This window comes from Cibotium barometz, chromosome 53 (genome assembly GCF_041138505.1).
Source record: "Cibotium barometz isolate CiBa-2024 chromosome 53, ASM4113850v1, whole genome shotgun sequence".
Classification (NCBI taxonomy): Eukaryota; Viridiplantae; Streptophyta; class Polypodiopsida; order Cyatheales; family Cibotiaceae; genus Cibotium; species Cibotium barometz.
The window spans coordinates 40,301,913-40,322,622 of NC_141098.1; positions in this window are offsets into that span (position 1 = coordinate 40,301,913).

The window sequence follows — 20,710 nt, forward strand, 5'->3', positions numbered from 1 at the left end:
CAGGTGCAGAGCCAAAGCAGGAACTACCCCGACAACCTACACAACAATAGGTTGTAGCTCATAAGCAATGGTCAAAGAGAGCATACAAAGTTTTGCATTACAAAATTGGACATGCGCAGAAGGTGCATTTGCATCCATTGAGCACATATGTCAGACAACCCAGTACCAGATTGTGGGTGAGAAGTTGGATAGAAAGAACTTCCAGGCATGGAAGTACAGGATTAAAAACTTTCTTAAGGAAAAAGGTTTTTGGAACCTTGTTACAGGTGCAGAGCCAAAGCGGGAACTACCCCGACAACCTACACAACAATAGGTTGTAGCTCATAAGCAATGGTCAAAGAGAGCATACAAAGTTTTGCATTACTTGTCTATATGTATCTCGGATGCTATACTCATACTTATACATGATGCTGAGAATCCCAAGAATGCATGGGATACATTGGTAAAGCTATTTGATACAGATACTAGTGCTCGTAAGTCTTAGTTGAGACAACAGATTCATAATGTGAAGCGGAAAGGAAGGAGTATCCACGATTATGTTCAAGAGATAAAGAAGTATGCAGATGCATTGGCAACTATCAATGCCCCCATGCCTGATGATGATTTGGTAGACATTACCTTGCATGGTCTTGGCAAGGAGTACTACAAGTCTTTTGATACATCTATTTCTGTCCGGAGTATAGGTTTACTAGATTTTGATGAGTTGGTTTCACTCTTGCTTGTTGAGAAAATCAAACTCAGTGACTCTTTTCATGATGACAATGGCAGAAATCAGGCTTTCTATTCACAAAGGGGATTTTGTGGCACAGGGAGATTTGCATCACGTGGTTATGGTAATGGTCATGGATGGTAGGATAGGTCACCACAACAAAATTTTCAGCCTACATATGGTGCTAGAGGTGGTCATGGATATACACCTCAGAGAGGAAGAGGTAATCCTCGTGGAAGAGGACGTTGGCAAGGCCAACAAGTATCTATTCAAAATGTGAAATGCCTGTGGGAAATTTGGTCATATGGCACGTGATTTTTTTCGCAAACAAAATGATTTAAGAGGGGGTAGAGCACAACATGGTGGACATTATGCACAACATGGTGGAAATTTTGCAAATGGTGAAAATTTTGCATCAAGCAGTAATGATGGCAGCGCAAATCACTTGTTTGCCATGAAACATGTCATGGGATCTATGATGACAGATGGTGACAGTGATGACACTTGGTATATGGACTCTGGAGCATCAAACCATATGACTTATCATGGCGAATGGTTTGAGCATATGAAGCCAATGGATGTGAAAGGCTATGTGGAAATAGGAGATGATTCCCAACATGCAATCACACATGTTGGAAGTGTACCATTGGTTATGCACAATGGTGAAACAAAGTCTATGGAAGATGTCTTGTATGTGCCTTCTATTACAAAAAGTTTGGCCTCAATGGGTCAAATGGTGGAACAGGGTTTAAAGGTTTGTTTCAACGAGCATGGTTACTTTGTTAAGGATTCCAAAAATGGATGTAGAGTCATTGCCAAAGGTAAGAAAGAAGGCAGGTTATTTAAGTTGGATGCTGGGATTCCTGAGTTGAAATCAACCATGTTCTCTAAAAGCCTAAATAAGGTACATGACATTGTCATGTGGCATAAAAGTATTGGACATGTGAACATACAAAGGTTAAAGAACATGCAGGCAAGAGGCATTGTTAGTGGGCTGCCTAGATTCAAGTATGATGGGAATATGCGTGTCTGTGATGCTTGCCAGTTTGGAAAGCAAGCAAGGTTACCATTTCCTAAAGAAGGCGACATGAGTAGCAAGCCACTTGAGATAATTCATAGTGATGTATGGGGTCCTGTGTTGAGATATCAAGCTCATCCACCAGTGATGTATGGGGTCCTGTGTTGAGATATCGAGCTCATCCAGTGAGGCGATGGACACTGGGATAGGCCCCACACTTACACCACTGGCATGGTTGGTGAGATCTTGGGTGATATGCGGCCAGTGGGATGACAGGCTGTGTGACAGCCATTCTAGAGACTGGCATAGTTATAGCGCTAGCTCATTTAGTCGGATTCACACTATAGAGAACCCGTGTATGTATTGGTTGAGTACCTTTCATATTGTGAGTACTCTTATTCTTGTATATGGTGTGTTGAGTGTTGAGTAGAGAAGAAGAAGATTTTCAGCCTCTCACCTTGTGTGTTCTCTATTAGGGTTTTGTGAGTGTGTGTGTGTGCTTGTAAGAGCTCAAGCTCTCTTCCCCCCTGCATCTTTTCATGGTATCAGAGCCTGGTTCGTGCTAAGGGCTGAGCTGCAAGCAAGAGAACCACAGGAAACGGTACAAGGGTAAGAGCTTCAACTACTCTTCCCTATTGTGTTGGTGACTACACCCTTGTCGGGAGCTCTACGGGAGGCACCGGCAAACGGTCTCTGATTGAGGAGCTTTCTTCGCGGGAGTAAAGCTATAGGGCAACTATATAATCCTATCGGACTGAGATTTTTGGGCCGAAAATGCGTTTTGGGCGCGTCTGGACCTCCGTTTTTCAGAAAGCAGGCGATTTCGAGCACTGCGGGTTAGTCATCGATTCTCTGCAGAACTACGTTTTAAGAACTGTAGGAAGACAGATTGACTGTGCAGACACTGTGGGTGCTGCAAAGAGGTCTACAGTTGCCACACTAGGTGTATGTATGCACATTGAAGTCACTGGTTGTGACATTTGAGAGTACTACAGTACCGCTATACAGAAATACTGCAGGTTGTGTAGAAAAACCAAAGTGCCGTTTCTGGTAAAATTGTGTGTTTGGCAAGATGTCTAATGATGGCATAACACAGATTGTGGCTGAGAAGCTGGATAAGAATAACTTCCATGCTTGGAGGTTCAGGTTGACGAATTTTTTGATAGGAAAAGGCTATTGGGACTACATAGAAGATGAGCATGAAGAGGCACTGGAGATACCGGATATAAATCTGACTGTTGCAGATGTGAAAGAGTTTAAAGACTGGAACCAAGGAGCCAGGAAGGTTATGTATTGGCTATCCATTAGTATACAGGACACCATGATTGGGCACATTCAGGATGCCAAGTCCCCCAAGGAGGCGTGGGACACCTTGGTAAAGCTTTATGAAACAAATACCAAGGCACGCAAGATACAGTTGAAGAATGAACTTCATACTGTAGAGAAAAAGAGCATGTCTGTGAATGACTATGCGCTGAAGATAAAGGGTATTGTGGAATCCCTTGCATCTATTGGTGTGTCAGTAGATGATGATGACAAGGTGGAAGTCTGTCTACGTGGTCTCGGGCCACAATACAAGGCGTTCAAGACGTCCATTCAGACTCGGGAAAACATTCCCAACTTTACAGATTTGGTGTCTATGCTGATTATTGAAGAGAAGAGCTTGGGTGAAGACCAACAGTCTTCACAAAGCAAAAACAATTCAGAGCAACAGGCCTTCTACACGAGTTCAGGAAGAGGACGAGGTAGAGGAGGCCGTGGATGCGGTCAAGGAGGTGGCTGAACAGGTAATCAGAATTATGGTCAGCATCAGTAGCAACAACAACAGTCCCAGAATCAACAACAACAATAACAACACGCAGGTGGAAGAGGCAAATTCAGAGGCAGGGGGAGTCAAAGAGGCCGTGGAAATTGGCAAAGGCAATATAATGATGCACGTGAATGCTATTATTGTGGTAAGCCTGGACATGTGCAGGGCAGAATGTTATAAGAAGCAGGCTGACATGCAAAATGGGAAAGTGCAGCAAAACAACTATGCATCCTCAAGTAGAAATAATGAGGATAATGAAAGGTTGTTTGTTATGCACCATGTCGTGAATGCCATGTCTGAAAATGTTGATGCAGCACAAAAAGATAATGTATGGTATGTGGATTCAGGCGCTTCGAACCACATGACGAGTCATGGGGAGTGGTTCAAGGAGATGAAAAAACCGGAAAGACCAGGTTTTGTGGAAACAGGGGATGACACTGCTCATCCAATTGCCCACATTGGAGATGTGCCATTGTCTATGCAGGATGGCAAAGTGAAGTACCTTGCAGATGTACTTCATGTACCGAACATAACAAAGAATCTCGTTTTAGTTGGCCAGATGATTGAGCAGGGTTTGCAGGTTAGGTTTAACCCTGATGGGTGTTATGTTGAAGATTTCAAAGACAAGTGCAGGTTGGTTGCAAAAGGCAATAGAGTGGGCAGAATGTTTACGTTGAATGTAGACATGCCTGAAATGAGTGCTGCGATGTTTGCAAATGGTTCAAGAATTGTTGCAGACACAGACATTTGGCATAAAACGATTGGACATGTAAATGTGCAGAGATTGAAGTCTATGCAGACAAAAGGAATTGTGATAGGGCTGCCAAAATTTAAAGTGGAAGGTATGCAGAAAATATGTGAAGCATGCCAATTTGGGAAGCAAACAAAGCATGTGTTTCCACGTAACAGATATGTGAGCAAAAATGCACTAGATGTTGTGCATTCAGATGTATGGGGTCCTACAAAGACCATATCTATGGGAGGCTACAGGTATTATGTGACTTTCATTGATGACCACACAAGGAAAGTGTGAGTATATTTCATGAAGGAGAAGAGTGAGGTGTTCACTCACTTTCAAAATTTCACAGTTTTGGTTGAAAAGCAAACAGGGAAATATGTAAAGTGCCTAAGGTCAGATGGAGGGGGAGAGTACTTCTCCAATGAGTTCTCTGAATTTTTGAAGAAGAATGGTATTCCGAGACAGTTCACATGCAGATACACTCCGCAACAAAATGGAGTTGCTGAGCAGAAAAAAAGGCACATTGCAGAGATTGCGCGAGCATTGATGGAAGAGAAGAACATGCCGCATTGCTATTGGGCTGAGGCTGTTTCTACAGCACTATATATCATGAACAGGACTCCAACTGCAGCCATGCATGATGTAACTCCACAGGAGAGGTTTACTGGCAGAAAACCAGATTTGTCTCATCTGAAAGTCTTTGGATGCATTGCATATGTGCATGTGCCAGATGAGCTGAGAACTAAGCTGGATCCAAAAGCTGAAAAATGTGTGTTTATTGGATATTCCCTTGAGCAAAAGGGATACAGGTGTTATAACCCTCCTACACGTGAGTTGAGGGTAAGCAGGGATGTTGTGTTTGATGAGATGAGCAGCTGGTATGTTGCTAAAAAAGAAGCTGTTGGGGCTGATGTGAGTGGAAGTGTGGTTGCACAGAATGCAAGTCAGCAATCACAATCTTTGAGTGGACCAGGAGAGTCCTCATCTAGTGGGTCTATTGATAGACCATGGAGTGGCAGGCTGCGTCATAATACCAGTCCTGCAAATGTGATTAGTACATCACGTAAAGGAAAAGAGAAAGTGGTTGAGCCCCTTGGTATGCCTGACATTTCTGCATGGCATTCTCATGTTGATAGAGAGTCTAGTGGCTCAGATATGAGCCTTGATGAGGAGCTTGGGATCCCAGCTATGAGAACACCTAGTGTAAAGAAGGCTATGGAAGCCATGAATGAAAAGCTACGAAGATCTGGGAGAGTGAAAAATCCTATGCAGAGATTTACTTATGATGGTTATGTGGCACATCACTATGCATATATGGCAAAGGTTGTGCAGGTTGTAGAGCCCACATGCATTGATGAGGCTATTGGAAATGTGTGTTGGGAGAAAGCTATGGATGAGGAGATGGATGTACTATATGGAAATGAGACTTGGGATTTAGTGCAATTGCCTGAAGGCAAGAAAGCCATTGGATGCAAGTGGGTGTACAAAGTTAAACATAACAGTGATGGAAGCATAAACAGGTACAAGGCTAGATTGGTAGCCAAAGGATATGCGCAGACATATGGGATTGATTATGAGGAAACTTTCAGTCTAGTTGCCAAGATGGCAACGGTGAGAGTTGTGATTGTTGAGATATCGAGCTCGTCTAGTGAGGCGGTGGCCACTGATGACCCGCCTGGGGGATAGGCCCCACACTTACACCACTCGCATGGTTGGTGAGATCTTGGGTGATATGCGGCCAGTGGGATGATAGGCTGTGTGACAGCCATTCTAGAGACTGGCATAGTTATAGCGCCAGCTCATTTAGTCGGGTTCACACTATAGAGAACCCGTGTATGTATTTGGTTGAGTACCTTTCATATAGTGTGTACTCTTATCTTGTATATGGTGTGTTGAGTGTTGAGTAGAGAAGAAGAAGATTTTCAGCCTCTCACCTTGTGTGTTCTCTATTAGGGTTTTGTGAGTGTGTGTGTGTGCTTGCAAGAGCTCAAGCTCTCTTCCCCCTGCATCTTTTCATGGTATCAGAGCCTGGTTTGTGCTAAGGGCTGAGCTGCAAGCAAGAGAACCACAGGAAGCGGTACGAGGGTAAGAGCTTCAACTACTCTTTCCTATTGTGTTGGTGACTACACCCTTGTCGGGAGCTCTACGGGAGGCACCGGGCGGCAAACGGTCTCTGATTGAGGAGCTTTCTTCGCGGGAGTAAAGCTATAGGGCAACTATACAGTCCTTTGGACTACAATTTTCGGGCCGAAAACGCGTTTCGAGCGCGTCTGGACCTTCGTTTTTCAGAAAGCAGGCGATTTCGAGCACTGCGGGTAAGTCATCGATTCTCTGCAGAACTCTGTTTTAAGAACTGCAGGAAGACAGATTGACTGTGCAGACACTGTGGGTGCTGCAAAGAGGTCTACAGTTGCCATTGGGTGTATGCATGCACATTGAAGTCACTGGTTGTGACATTTGAGAGTACTCCAGTACCGCTGTGCAAAAAATACAGCATTTGTGCAAGAAAACCAGAGTGCAGTTTCTGGTAAAATTGTGTGTTTAGCAAGATGTCTAATGATGGCATAACACAGATTGTGGCTGAGAAGCTGGATAAGAATAACTTCCATGCTTGGAGGTTCAGGTTGACGAATTTCCTGATGGGAAAAGGCTATTGGGACTACATAGAAGGTGAGCATGAAGAGGCACCGGAGATACCGGATATAAATCCGACTGCTGCAGATGTGAAAGAGTTTAAAGACTGGAACCAAGGAGCCAGGAAGGTTATGTATTGGCTTTCCATTAGTATACATGACACCATGATTGGGCACATTCAGGATGCCAAGTCCCCCACGGAGGCGTGGGACACCTTGGTAAAGCTTTATGAAACAAATACCAAGGCACGTAAGATACAGTTGAAGAATGAACTTCATACTGTGGAGAAAAAGAGCATGTCTGTGAATGACTATGCGCTGAAGATAAAAGGTATTGTGGAATCCCTTGCATCTATTGGTGTGTCAGTAGATGATGATGACAAGGTGGAAGTCTGTCTACGTGGTCTCGGGCCACAATACAAGGCGTTCAAGACGTCTATTCAGACTCGGGAAAACATTCCCAACTTTACAGATTTGGTGTCTATGTTGATTATCAAAGAGAAGAGATTGGGTGAAGACCAACAGTCTTCACAAAGTAAAAACAGTTCAGAGCAACAGGCCTTCTACACGAGTTCAGGAAGAGGACGAGGTAGAGGAGGCCGTGGACGCGGTCAAGGAGGTGGCCGAACAGGTAATCAGAATTATGGTCAGCAGAGCAGCAGCAACAACAACAATCCCAGAATCAACAACAACAACAACACGCAGGTGGAAGAGGCAAATTCAGAGGCATGGGGAGTCAAAGAGGCCGTGGAAATTGGCAAAGGCAGTACAATGATGCACGTGAATGCTATTATTGTGGTAAGCCTGGACATGTGCAGGCAGAATGTTATAAAAAGCAAGCTGACATGCAAAATGGAAAAGTGCAGCAAAACAACTATGCATCCTCAAGCAGAAATAATGAGGATAATGAGAGGTTGTTTGTTATGCACCATGTCGTGAATGCCATGTCTGAAAATGTTGATGCAGCACAAAAAGATAATGTATGGTATGTGGATTCAGGCGCTTCGAACCACATAACGAGTCATGGGGAGTGGTTCAAGGAGATGAAAAACCCGGAAAGACCAGGTTTTGTGGAAACAGGGGATGACACTGCTCATCCAATTGCCCACATTGGAGATGTGCCATTGTCTATGCAGGATGGCAAAGTGAAGTACCTTGCAGATGTACTTCATGTACCGAACATAACAAAGAATCTGGTTTCAGTTGGCCAGATGATTGAGCAGGGTTTGCAGGTTCGGTTTAACCCTGATGGGTGTTATGTTGAAGATTTCAAAGACAAGTGCAGGTTGGTTGCAAAAGGCAACAGAGTGGGCATAATGTTTACGTTGAATGTAGACATGCCTGAAATGAGTGCTGCGATGTTTGCAAATGGTTCAGGAATTGTTGCAGACACAGAAATATGGCATAAAAGAATTGGACATGTGAATGTGCAGAGATTGAAGTCTATGCAGACAAAAGGAATTGTGACAGGGCTGCCAAAATTTAAAGTGGAAGGTATGCATAAAATCTGTGAAGCATGCCAATTTGGGAAGCAAACAAAGCATGTGTTTCCACGTAACAGATATGTGAGCAGAAATGCACTAGATGTTGTGCATTCAGATGTATGGGGTCCTACAAAGACCATATCTATGGGAGGCTGCAGGTATTATGTGACTTTCATTGATGACCACATAAGGAAAGTGTGGGTATATTTCATGAAGGAGAAGAGTGAGGTGCTCACTCACTTTTAGAATTTCAAAGTTTTGGTTGAAAAGTAAACAGGGAAATATGTAAAGTGCCTAAGGTCAGATGGACGGGGAGAGTACTTCTCCAATGAGTTCTCTGAATATTTGAAGAAGAATGGTATTCGGAGACAGTATACATGCAGATACACTCCGCAGCAAAATGGAGTTGCTGAGCGGAAAAACAGGCACATTGCTGAGATTGCGCGAGCATTGATGGAAGAGAAGAATATGCCGCATTGCTATTGGGTTGAGGCTATTTCTACAGCAGTATACATCATGAACAGGACTCCAACTGCAGCCATACATGATGTAACTCCAGAGGAGAGGTTTACTGGCAGAAAACCAGATTTGTCTCATCTGAAAGTCTTTGGATGCATTGCATATGTGCATGTGCCAGATGAGCTGAGAACTAAGCTGGACCCGAAAGCTGAAAAATGTGTGTTTATTGGATACTCCCTTGAGCAAAAGGGATACAGGTGTTATAACCGTGCTACACGTGAGTTGAGGGTAAGCAGGGATGTTGTCTTTGATGAGATGAGCAGCTGGTATGCTGCTGAAAAGGAAGCTGTTGGGGCTGATGTGAGTGGAAGTGTGGTTGCACAGAATGCAGGTCAACAATCACAGTCTTTGAGTGGACCAGGAGAGTCCTCATCTAGTGGGTCTGTTGATAGACCATGGAGTGGCAGGCTGCATCATAATACCAGTCCTGCAAATGTGATTAGTACATCACGTAAAGGAAAAGAGAAAGTGGTTGAGCCCCTTGGTATGCCTTACATTTCTGCAGGGCATTCTCATGTTGATGGAGAGTCTAGTGGCTCAGATATGAGCCTTGATGAGGAGCTTGGGATCCCAGCTATGAGAACACCTGGTGTAAAGAAGGCTATGGAAGCCATGAATGAAAAGCCGCGAAGATAAGGGAGAGTGAAGAACCCTGTGCAGAGATTTACATATGATGGTTATGTGGCACATCACTATGCATATATGGCAAAGGTTGTGCAGGTTGTAGAGCCCACATGCATTGATGAGGCTGTTGGAAATGTGTGTTGGGAGAAAGCTATGGATGAGGAGATGGATGCACTATATGGAAATGAAACTTGGGACTTAGTGCAATTGCCTGAAGGCAAGAAAGCCATTGGATGCAAGTGGGTGTACAAAGTTAAACATAACAGTGATGGAAGCATAAACAGGTACAAGGCTAGATTGGTAGCCAAAGGATATGCGCAGACATATGGGATTGATTATGAGGAAACTTTCAGCGTAGTTGCCAAGATGGCAACGGTGAGAGTTGTGATAGCAGTGGCTGCGTCAAAGAAATGGTCTTTACATCAGATGGATGTAAAGAATGCATTCTTGCATGGAGATTTGCAAGAAGAGGTGTATATGTTGCAGCCACCTGGTTATGAGGATGAGGGTCACCCCGAGCATGTTTGCAAGTTGAAGAAAGCCTTGTATGGCTTAAAGCAAGCACCAAGAGCATGGTCTGACAAGATTTCTGAATATCTTGTCACTATTGGCTTTCATGTAGCCAATGCAGATTTCTCATTGTATGTGAGACATGGTGATAGAGGAGTTGTGCTTGTTGTCATCTATGTAGATGACTTGATCATTACGGGGGACCATGATGCAGAGATCTTTGATGTAAAGATCTTGCTTGGACAGAAGTTTGAGATGAAGGATCTGGGGGAGCTCAGATATTTCTTGGGCATTGAGGTGATTAGGTCACCACATGGTATTGGATTACTGCAGAGACAGTATGGCTTGGATATGTTGTCCAAGTATGGTATGACAGGCTGTAAGCCTATTTCTGTGCCATTGGATCAGAATGGCAAGTTGAGTACAGATTCAGGAGAGATCTTGGAGGATCCTACTATGTACAGACGCATAGTAGGAAGTTTGATCTACATGACGATCACCAGACCAGATTTGAGCTATGCTGTTGGGTTGGTGAGTCAGCTTATGCAGGCTCCACGGAAACCGCATTTGGATGCAGTGAGACGCATACTGAGGTATGTGAAGTCTACTTTGCATTGTGGACTATTCTATGAGACTGGGACAGAGATATGTGTACATGGGTACACATATGCTGATTGGGCTGGTAGTATCTCAGATAGACGATCTACCAGTGGATTCATGTTTTCTTTGGGGAGTGCTGGTGTGACTTGGAGCAGCAAGAAGCAGCCTACGGCAGTTGCTCTATCGAGTACAGAGGCCGAGTACAGAGGAGCTGCTGGCAGCATGTGAGGTAGCTTGGTTGAGAAAGCTACTTGCAGATTTGGGTCTATCAGTGGATAGATAGGTTGTCATTTTCTGTGACAACATTAGCAATATACAGTTGGCCAGGAACCTAGTCTTTCATGCTCGTACGAAGCACATAGAGGTCCACTACCACTTCGTCAGAGAGAGGGTCTTGGCGGGAGACCTTGACCTTGTTTATGTCAGCACAGAGGATCAGGTAGCTGACATCTTCACCAAAGCATTGGGTACAGAGAAGCTCCGCAGATTCAGGGCTTCGCTTTTGGTGTACATGAGATGGAGTTGAGCTCGAGGGCGAGTGTTGAGATATCGAGCTCGTCTAGTGAGGCGGTGGCCACTGATGACCCGCCTGGGGGATAGGCCCCACACTTACACCACTGGCATGGTTGGTGAGATCTTGGGTGATATGCGGCCAGTGGGATGATAGGTTGTGTGACAGCCATTCTAGAGACTGGCATAGTTATAGCACCAACTCATTTAGTCGGGTTCACACTATAGAGAACCCGTGTATGTATTTGGTTGAGTACCTTTCATATAGTGTGTACTCTTATCTTGTATATGGTGTGTTGAGTGTTGAGTAGAGAAGAAGAAGATTTTCAGCCTCTCACCTTGTGTGTTCTCTATTAGGGTTTTGTGAGTGTGTGTGTGTGCTTGCAAGAGCTCAAGCTCTCTTCCCCCCTGCATCTTTTCACAGTGATAGCAGTGGCTACATCAAAGCAATGGTCTTTACATCAGATGGATGTAAAGAATGCGTTCTTGCATGGGGATTTGCAAGAAGAGGTGTACATGTTGCAGCCACCTGGATATGAGGATGTGGGATCTTGTCACTATTGGCTTTCATGTAGCGAATGCAGATTTCTCGCTGTATGTGAGACATGGTGATAAAGGAGTTGTGCTTGTTGTCATCTATGTAGATGACTTGATCATTACGGGGGACCATGATGCAGAGATCTTTGATGTAAAGATCTTGCTTAGACAGAAGTTTGAGATGAAGGATCTGGGGGGGAGCTCAGATATTTCTTGGGCATTGAGGTGATTAGGTCACCACATGGTATTGGATTACTGCAGAGACAGTATGGCTTGGACATGTTGTCCAAGTATGGTATGAGAGGCTGTAAGCCTATTTCTGTGCCATTGGATCAGAATGGCAAGTTGAGTGCAGATTTAGGAGAGATCTTGGAGGATCCTACTATGTATAGGCGCCTAGTAGAAAGTTTGATCTACATGACGATCACCAGACCAGATTTGAGCTATGCTGTTGGGTTGGTGAGTCAGCTTATGCAGGCTCCACGAAAACCGCATTTGGATGCAGTGAGACGCATACTGAGGTATGTGAAGTCTACTTTGCATTGTGGACTATTCTATGAGACTGGGACAGAGATATGTGTACATGGGTACACAGATGCTGATTGGGCTGGTAGTATCTCAGACAGAAGATCTACCAGTGGCTTCATGTTTTCTTTGGGGAGTGCTGCTATGACTTGGAGCAGCAAGAAGCAGCCTATGGTTGCTCTATCGAGTACAGAGGCCGAGTACAGAGGAGCTGCTATGGCAGCATGTGAGGTAGCTTGGTTGAGAAAGCTACTTGCAGATTTGGGTCTATCAGTGGATAGACAAGTTGTCATTTTCTGTGACAACATTAGCAGTATATACAGTTGGCCAGGAACCCAGTCTTTCATGCTCAAACGAAGCACATAGAGGTCCACTACCACTTCGTCAAAGAGAAGGTCTTGGCAGGAGATCTTGACCTTGTTTATGTCAGCAGGCACAGAGGATCAGGTAGCTGACATCTTCACCAAAGCATTGGGTACAGAGAAGCTCCGCAGATTCAGGGCTTTGCTTGGTGTACATGAGATGGAGTTGAGCTCAAAGGGGAGTGTTGAGATATCGAGCTCATCCAGTGAGGCGGTGGACACTGACCCGCCTGGGGGATAGGCCACACACTTACACCACTGGCATGGTTGGTGAGATCTTGGGTGATATGCGGCCAGTGGGATGACAGGCTATGTGACAGCCATTCTAGAGACTGGCATAGTTATAGCGCCAGCTCATTTAGTCGGGTTCACACTATAGAGAACCCGTGTATGTATTGGTTGAGTACCTTTCATATTGTGAGTACTCTTATTCTTGTATATGGTGTGTTGAGTGTTGAGTAGAGAAGAAGAAGATTTTCAGCCTCTCACCTTGTGTGTTCTCTATTAGGGTTTTGTGAGTGTGTGTGTGTGCTTGCAAGAGCCGCAAGCTCTCTTCCCCCCTGCATCTTTTCATCCTGCACAAAACCCATCCATTAAAGGCAGTTTGTATTATGTGACATTCATTGATGATTTCAGCAGAATGACTTGGATTAACTTTCTCAGCAGAGAGAAAAGTGAAGTGTTGGAAAATTTTATGGACTTCAAAGCTTTTGCAGAGAAGAAATATGGCTCTTGGATAAAATGTTTGAGGACAGATGGAGGAATACACCTCACATGCTTTTGAGAATTTCTTGAGAAAGCATGGCATAAGAAGGCAGTTAACTTGCAGGTACACACCTCAGCAAAATGGTGTTGCTGAGAGGAAAAATAGAGTCATTTGTGATGTGGCCAGGGTGATGCTCAATGAAAAGAGCATGCCAGACTATTATTGGGTAGAAGCGTGTGCCATAGCGGTGTATGTACTTAATAAGACACCCACATCAGCCATACATAGAAGTATGACAAAGATGCATCTTACAGGTTTTAGGCCAAACATTGGACACCTCAAAGCGTTTGGTTGCATAGCTTATGTGCATGTGCCAAATGAGAGAAGGAAGAAGTTGGATCCTAAGGTAGAAAAGTGCATTTTTGTTGGGTATGCACAGGATCGCAAGGCATATAAATGTTACAATCCACAAACTAGACAAGTGGGTATCTCACGAGATGTGGTGTTTGATGAACTTGCTAGTTGTACAAGGCAAAGGATGAGGGTATCATTGATTTTGTTGATGCTGATGTGCATGTGAACTTGCCACAAGAAAGTTTTATTTCTATGTCTGGGCTAGCAGAGTCTGAGAGTAGCACTATATGTCCATGGTCAAGATGCTTGAGACATGAGAGTGTGAGCACTGGGAGGAGTAGTGCTGTGGATAAAGGGAAAAAGAAGGTTGAAGGAATTGGCATTACAGGTTATGAGTCTTCAAGTTCAGAAAGTTTGGATGAGGAACTTGGCATACTAGTTTTATGCACACCAGGTGCAAGGCAGGATAGATATGTGCCTCCACATGCTAGAGTGAGAGGTGTTCAGAGTGATCCGCATGCATTGCTGAGATCCCAAAGGGTCAGGTATCCAGTTGACAAGTTGACATATCGTGACCTTGCTATGCATTATGCATATATGACCTCTTTGGTGAAGCATGTGGAACCTACATGCTATACAAAAGCTATTGGAAAGCATGTATGGGAGAAGGCAATGGATGTTGAGATGGACGCATTGGTTCAAAATGAAACTTTGGATTTGGTTGCCATACCACCACAAGGTAAAAATGTCATTGGTTTTGCAAATGGGTTTATAAGGTGAAATGCAAATCAGATGGTTCCATTGAGCGTCATAAAGCGCGATTGGTAGCTAAGGGTTATGCACAAACCCAAGGCTTGTACTATGATGAAACATTTAGTCCAGTTGCAAAGATGGGAACAATGAGAGCAGTCATTGCTATGGCTGTAGCAAATGGTTGGGAAATGCAATAAATGGATGTGAAAAATGCATTTCTAAATGGTGATTTACAAGAGGAAGTTTATATGGCACAGCCAGAAGGATATGTACACCCAAGGTACCCCACTCATGTATGCAGATTAAAGAAAGCATTATATGGTTTGAAGCAAGCACCTCGTGCTTAGAGTGATAAGATAAGCCGATATCTTATCTCCCTTGGATTTCAGGTTTCTTCAGCAGATTCTTCACTCTATGTGAAGAAAAGATCATGGGATTGTCTTACTTATCATCTATGTGGATGACTTAATTGCCACAGGAGATCATGCTATAGATGTTATGCATGTCAAAGAAGGCATTGAGTGGATAGTTTGATATGAAAGACTTGGGTGAATTGAGATATTTTCTTGGGATTGAAGTGATCAAAGACTGTGCAAGGACATGGTTAGTACAACGCTAATATGCATTGGATGTGTTGGTGAAAGAGCTTTGATAGCCCAAGCTCATCTACATCTTCATCTATGGCAGTACATCATGATCTTGAGAGGGGCTATTGAGATTCAAGCTCGATGTCAGCTTGTGCCAGTTGCACTATGTGCTAGCATGTTAGGTAGTAACATGTGTGAGACATAAATGAACACGTCCAGTTGGTCATAGTGTGTGGACATTAGCTAGGGTTAGCTATGTGTGGACACAACACATGTAGTGTGTTGTAGATTATGGATTATGGCTTTATGCATTGTGTGAGAAGGGAGATGGCTTTCCTCTATGGTTAGCATTTGCTCCTGTGTGTGTGTGTCTCCTCTCGCTCTACCTGTTTTTCATCATTAACGTGCCATAGATGTTTGTTAATATTCCATGAGGTTTAGTCCTCCATCTAAGGCCTCTTTTAAGTTTTCACATGCATAGTTTCAACACCCCCACTCAAGTACAAAAGTGTAATTGCTTAGACCAAGCTTCTTCATGAACATGGTGTGAACTTTTTTGGTCCAAGGGGTTTAGTGAAGATATCAGAAACTTGATCATATTTTAAGCAATGAATCAAATCAATCTCTTGATCCAAGACTTTCTCCCAAGTGAAATGGTAGTTAACCTCAATGTGTTTAGTCATGGCTTGCAAGATAGATACTAGAGAGATTATCATAAAAGACTTCAATTGGTCCTTCAATTGGTATCCCAATATCTTCAAGCATCCTCCTTAACCATACAATCTCACAAGTGACATTGGCTCCTCTATATATAGCTTTTGTAGAGGATAATACAACTATGGGTTGTTTTTTGCTTGACTAGCTGATGATGCTGTGACATGAAAAAATAATATCTTTTATTTTCAACTTTGTATATAGTTTTGTGGATTTGCAATTTTAATAAGGTGGAAGCTTGTCCAAGAAGATTACGGCAGGCCTGTAATAAAATGATATCATGGCGGCGGCTTGGCAGCTACTCCGACGGCGTCTCTCATCAATATTTTACATTTCCTAAAGTTTGTGTAATGTGTGGATGTTCCCATTGTAAATATACCAAGTATGTTCTATAAATGCTTTGGTATGGTTGTGTAGGTGAGTGATGTGGAAAATAAAAGTGGGCCTAAATGTATGCATGGCTTACCTTTGTAATATTTAAATGCTATTTGCCACAAGCTAGCATGTGGAAGGCATGTGGAGAAGTGTGTGTAGGTCCATAATTAGGGAAGATTCTTCTAGAAATCCTATGGATGAGGAGCCTTTTGACATTTGTAAAGTGAAAATTCCACATAGGTGCCAACTTGGCTACTCATGCAAGTATCTTTAGTCAAAGATCAACTTAAATCAGAAAAATAGACTTTGCCTAGAGAGACATTTCATGTGACCTCCTCATCACAGGTGTCATGGGAGGTGGAAGGAATTGTAACTTGTAACAAGGTGAGAGGGGGTCACTTTTCCATCTATAAAGGAGCCCTCCTCTCCCTTTCAAATCAATGAGTGAAGCCTCTATAATTGAGCTTTTGAGCATTCTTGTGTCATTATCACTCTCCTAATTCTCTTAATCCTCTTCCCAAGATACTCTCTTTGCATATGTAGGCTTACTTAGCAAGGTCTTACCCTAAGATTGAAACTCTTGATGATTTAATCTAAGGGAGATAAGGAGTTATTATCTCGGTGGACCTATGACTTCTTAAGGTAGTCGTTTCCTTATTGCCGCCCTCCTTTGGAGGTACCAATGGTTTTAGTGGTAATGACTATGTAGGAAAGACTTTGGGAACCATGGGTGGATTTGCATCATCCACTGCGCAATGTTAACCCTTACTCTCTAGTTTGTATCATGAACGAGATGAAAGGCAAGGAATTTGCTAAGTTGGAGTCTCAAATGCAAAGAGGAATGCAATTTTGGTGGTTTTAATACCTACTTTCTAGGTAATTACTCTTTTCTTGGGTGATATTTTCTAAAATTATTTATATGGTTAGAAATCTCTTTCAATACTCTTTCCATATGTGCAATCGATTATTCCATCTCATGTTAAAAAACTGCTAGCTTAAAGTCATTTATTTTTGGACAGCTTTCTATGTCGTTAGTAAAATGCCATAACTTTCCACTCAGTTATCTGTTTTTATATAGGCGCGAAGCTCTCTTCAAGATCTACGCATCTATGTAGTCTAATTTGAGTGCAGCCATAAGGATTGGAAATAGAAATTCTCTATTTTTGCTAATTTTTCTGCATATTTGGTTATCCCTCTCCTTAATCACAATTATTTTCTCTTAATTATCTTGCCCATGTGAAACCCCATGTATTTAAATCATTTGTAACCTATTTCTACTACCATTTATTACCCAATGCTGCATCCAAATTGCCCAATACATCCAAATGAGCCATATAAATACACCCCTTTCACCTTTATTCACATAGTGCTAAGCCAAAAGATTTTCTTCCAGCGTAGAGACTTGCCCTTGCTTTTGGGGCTGATCGATTAGCCCAAATTAATGTTTCCCTGAGCCATTTCTATTTCCATCTATGGATTACAACCTCACTTTTGATGTCTATATCTTTGTTTTACTCTAGGGAGATAGAAAGTGAGATTGTCACTTTTCCTCATTTAACAGCAAAATCTCTGCTTCCTTATTCAACACATGATCTTAAGAAGTGACCAAAATAAACCCCCAATTTTGTGTCACATCTTTTGGTGGAAGTGACGGGCAAGTTTGGCTTTGCTTTTTCTAAAACCCGCCTTACCTAACGGTCTTTGTGAATGGGTCAATAAAGACTTCATAATGGTGAGGACACCATTGGAGGAGATTGCCACCCGGCCTCGAGAATTGGAAGAAAGTGAAGGAGATCATCAAGCAATTCGATTAGTAATAATCATAATCATTTCTTTCATGTTTTTCTTATTGAATACCCTCATGAGTCGTATGCCACAAGGTATACCATGATAGCATGGGGTTTGGTGACTACAATAGCTTCATGTTTTCCTTATTGAATACCCTCATGAGTCGTATGCCACAAGGTATACCATGATAGCATGGGGTTTGGTGACTACAATAGCTTCATGGTGTGCAAAAAAGTTAAGTTTGTGGTTCAATGTTGATGATTCCTTTGAGAATGTACATGTTGATGTTTTTTCCTTCTTTTGTAATGCAAATAAGAAGGAGTATCATGCTCTCAAGTTGCTATGTTCATTACCCGTTTTGTAAGAAGGATTCACTTGAATTGCATTCACACCCAATGGATTCCTCATACTTGTGGGTCATTTAGGTTCAATGATATTGTCAAAGATCACATGGTGGGTGGAAAGAATTTGTGAATGGATTCATAGTCACAAGTTAGTATTATGCTTGTAACAAAGTGCCAAGGCTTGTGCATTTCTTTCCCAATTGCAAAGATGCTTAACATTCTAGTATTCCATGGAAGTGAAGGAGAAGATCCAAGGGCCTACCTGCGAGAGTTTAGTCGAGAATGTAGGATAGCAAGTTGGTCATTAGAGAGCAGCCAGCACAGATACTTCATGATTTCTTGGAAGGTGCAGCTTTGGCATGGTATGAGGGCTTGCCACAAGATTCTCAAAAGGATTGGGAAGAGCTAACCAAGGCAATGAAGGAGAGGTTTGGGTTAGTGGAGTCACCAAATGCTTTGCTTCTACAATTGGATCAGCTTTCTCAAAAAGAGGGGGAGTCAGTTTCTGCTTTCTCTATGAGGTATGAAGCCTTGTTCAACAGATACCTGCATGCCTTCTTACATGTTGTAGTTTCTTCTTCTCCTTCTTCTTCCATGGTGGATTTTAAGAGCTCCTTGGCAATGGAGCACCTAAAAATGAGCCGGTTTGTCATGGCCTTGGCTCCTTCTTTGCGAGGAAAGGTCTTAAGTAAAGACCCCAAAAGTTTTCAAGAAGCCCTTTGGATTTCTATGAAGAAGGAGGCTACCCTTAAAATTGAGTTAACACTTCAGGCTTCCATAACTATGGAAATTCCAACTTCTCAAGTGGATGTCCCTTCAACTACTTCATCAACATCAAAGGTACCTTCATCCACTACATTAGATCACAATATTACACAACTTATGGCTGAGTTTGCTGATCTTAAGCTTCACTTTGTAAATGCTCGCCCACCTAGACCCCCTAGAGTGAAAGATAGGACAACAAGGGATAAAAGTAGTATCATGTGTCATGAGTTCCAAGAGAAGCATTACTAGAGGACACATCTTTAGAGGGAGATAATGAGACTTTGATGCCACTAATAACCAAAAGGGATCATAGAACAAGGAGTCAAGAGGGAAAAGAAGCAAAGGAAGATGAGAGGATGGAGGAGGAAGAGAATCATAGGAAGAAGAAGAAGTCATCTAGGAGAAAAATTAGCCAATCTGATTCTCCTCTTGGACAAGGATCCCTTAGCTATGATGATCTTCTCACCGACTTAAGGGATCAAAATGCTCATATCACTAACTCCTTGCCCTTTCCCCAAAGCTTAGAAAGGAGTGGGGGAGATTAGCAAGCACAAGAGAAAGAAGAGAAGGGTGACGAGACTCCTACAGCTCAGAAGGTGGACATTGATGTAGGAGATGATGTTCTAGTGGTCGATGTCATCATAGATGGACAATCCATATCTAATGCATACATTGATGTGGGTGCTTCTATCAATGTGATGAGTGACAAGACAATGACGGATATTGATTTGAAGCTATCCTTTGCTAATTCTCCATACCACATCAAACTTGCAGATAACACTAGGATGAAAACCCTATGATGAGTAGTAAGAGATTTGGAAGTAGATGTTTGTGGAATTTCTATGCCTACTACTTTTCAAGTGATTCCTACCAAGCTTGATGCTAGGGCTTATCCTTTGATTTTTGTTCATTTTTCTTGTAGAGAATTCAGAATGGATTTCTCCAGTTGTGGTCACTCCAAAAAAGGGTGGAAAATGGTGTGTATGTGTGGACTTCCATCCTTTAAATGCATGCGCAAAGAGGGATTATTTTCCTCTACCCTTTCAAGATGAGATTTTGGATCAGGTTGCAAGCCATGAGTTATATTCAGTATGTGATGGATACTTTGGATACTTTCAAATCCAAATTTGTGAATAATATCAAAGGAAAACCTCATTTGTCACCCCCTAGGGAGTGTATGCCTATAGGGTAATGCCATTAGGCTTGACCAATGCACCAGCAACTTTCCAATGATTCATCAGTCAGGTATTTGCAAACTACTTGGGAAAGTTTATAAGGGTCTTCCTGGATGATTTTTGCATTTATTCAAGCTGCGGATCATTTGGAAAAATCGAGGTTGGCTTTGCAAAGTATTGATGGGTATCTTAATCCTGGAAAATGCCGCTTAGCCCGTAAAAAGGTGGTTCTCTTAGGACATGTCATCTTAGAGGAAGGCATAGAAATGGATCCTGAGAAGGTGCAAGCAATTTTGGCTCTCCCACCACCAGCAAATGTAAGGGAGATAAGAAGGATTTTGGGTAAGACAAAGTACTACGAGTGCTTTGTTAACATGTTCTCTGAGAGAAGATGTATCCCATAAACTTGTTGACAAAGAAAAATGTTTCCTTCCAATGGGAGCCAGAATAAGCTCAGTCTTTTTGTTTGCTTAAGGCATGCATGAGCGAGAGTCCAATTGTGCAACCTCCTAGATCGGGGTAGGACTTTTATGTGAATCCAAGTGTCTCATCACATTCAGTGGGAGCTA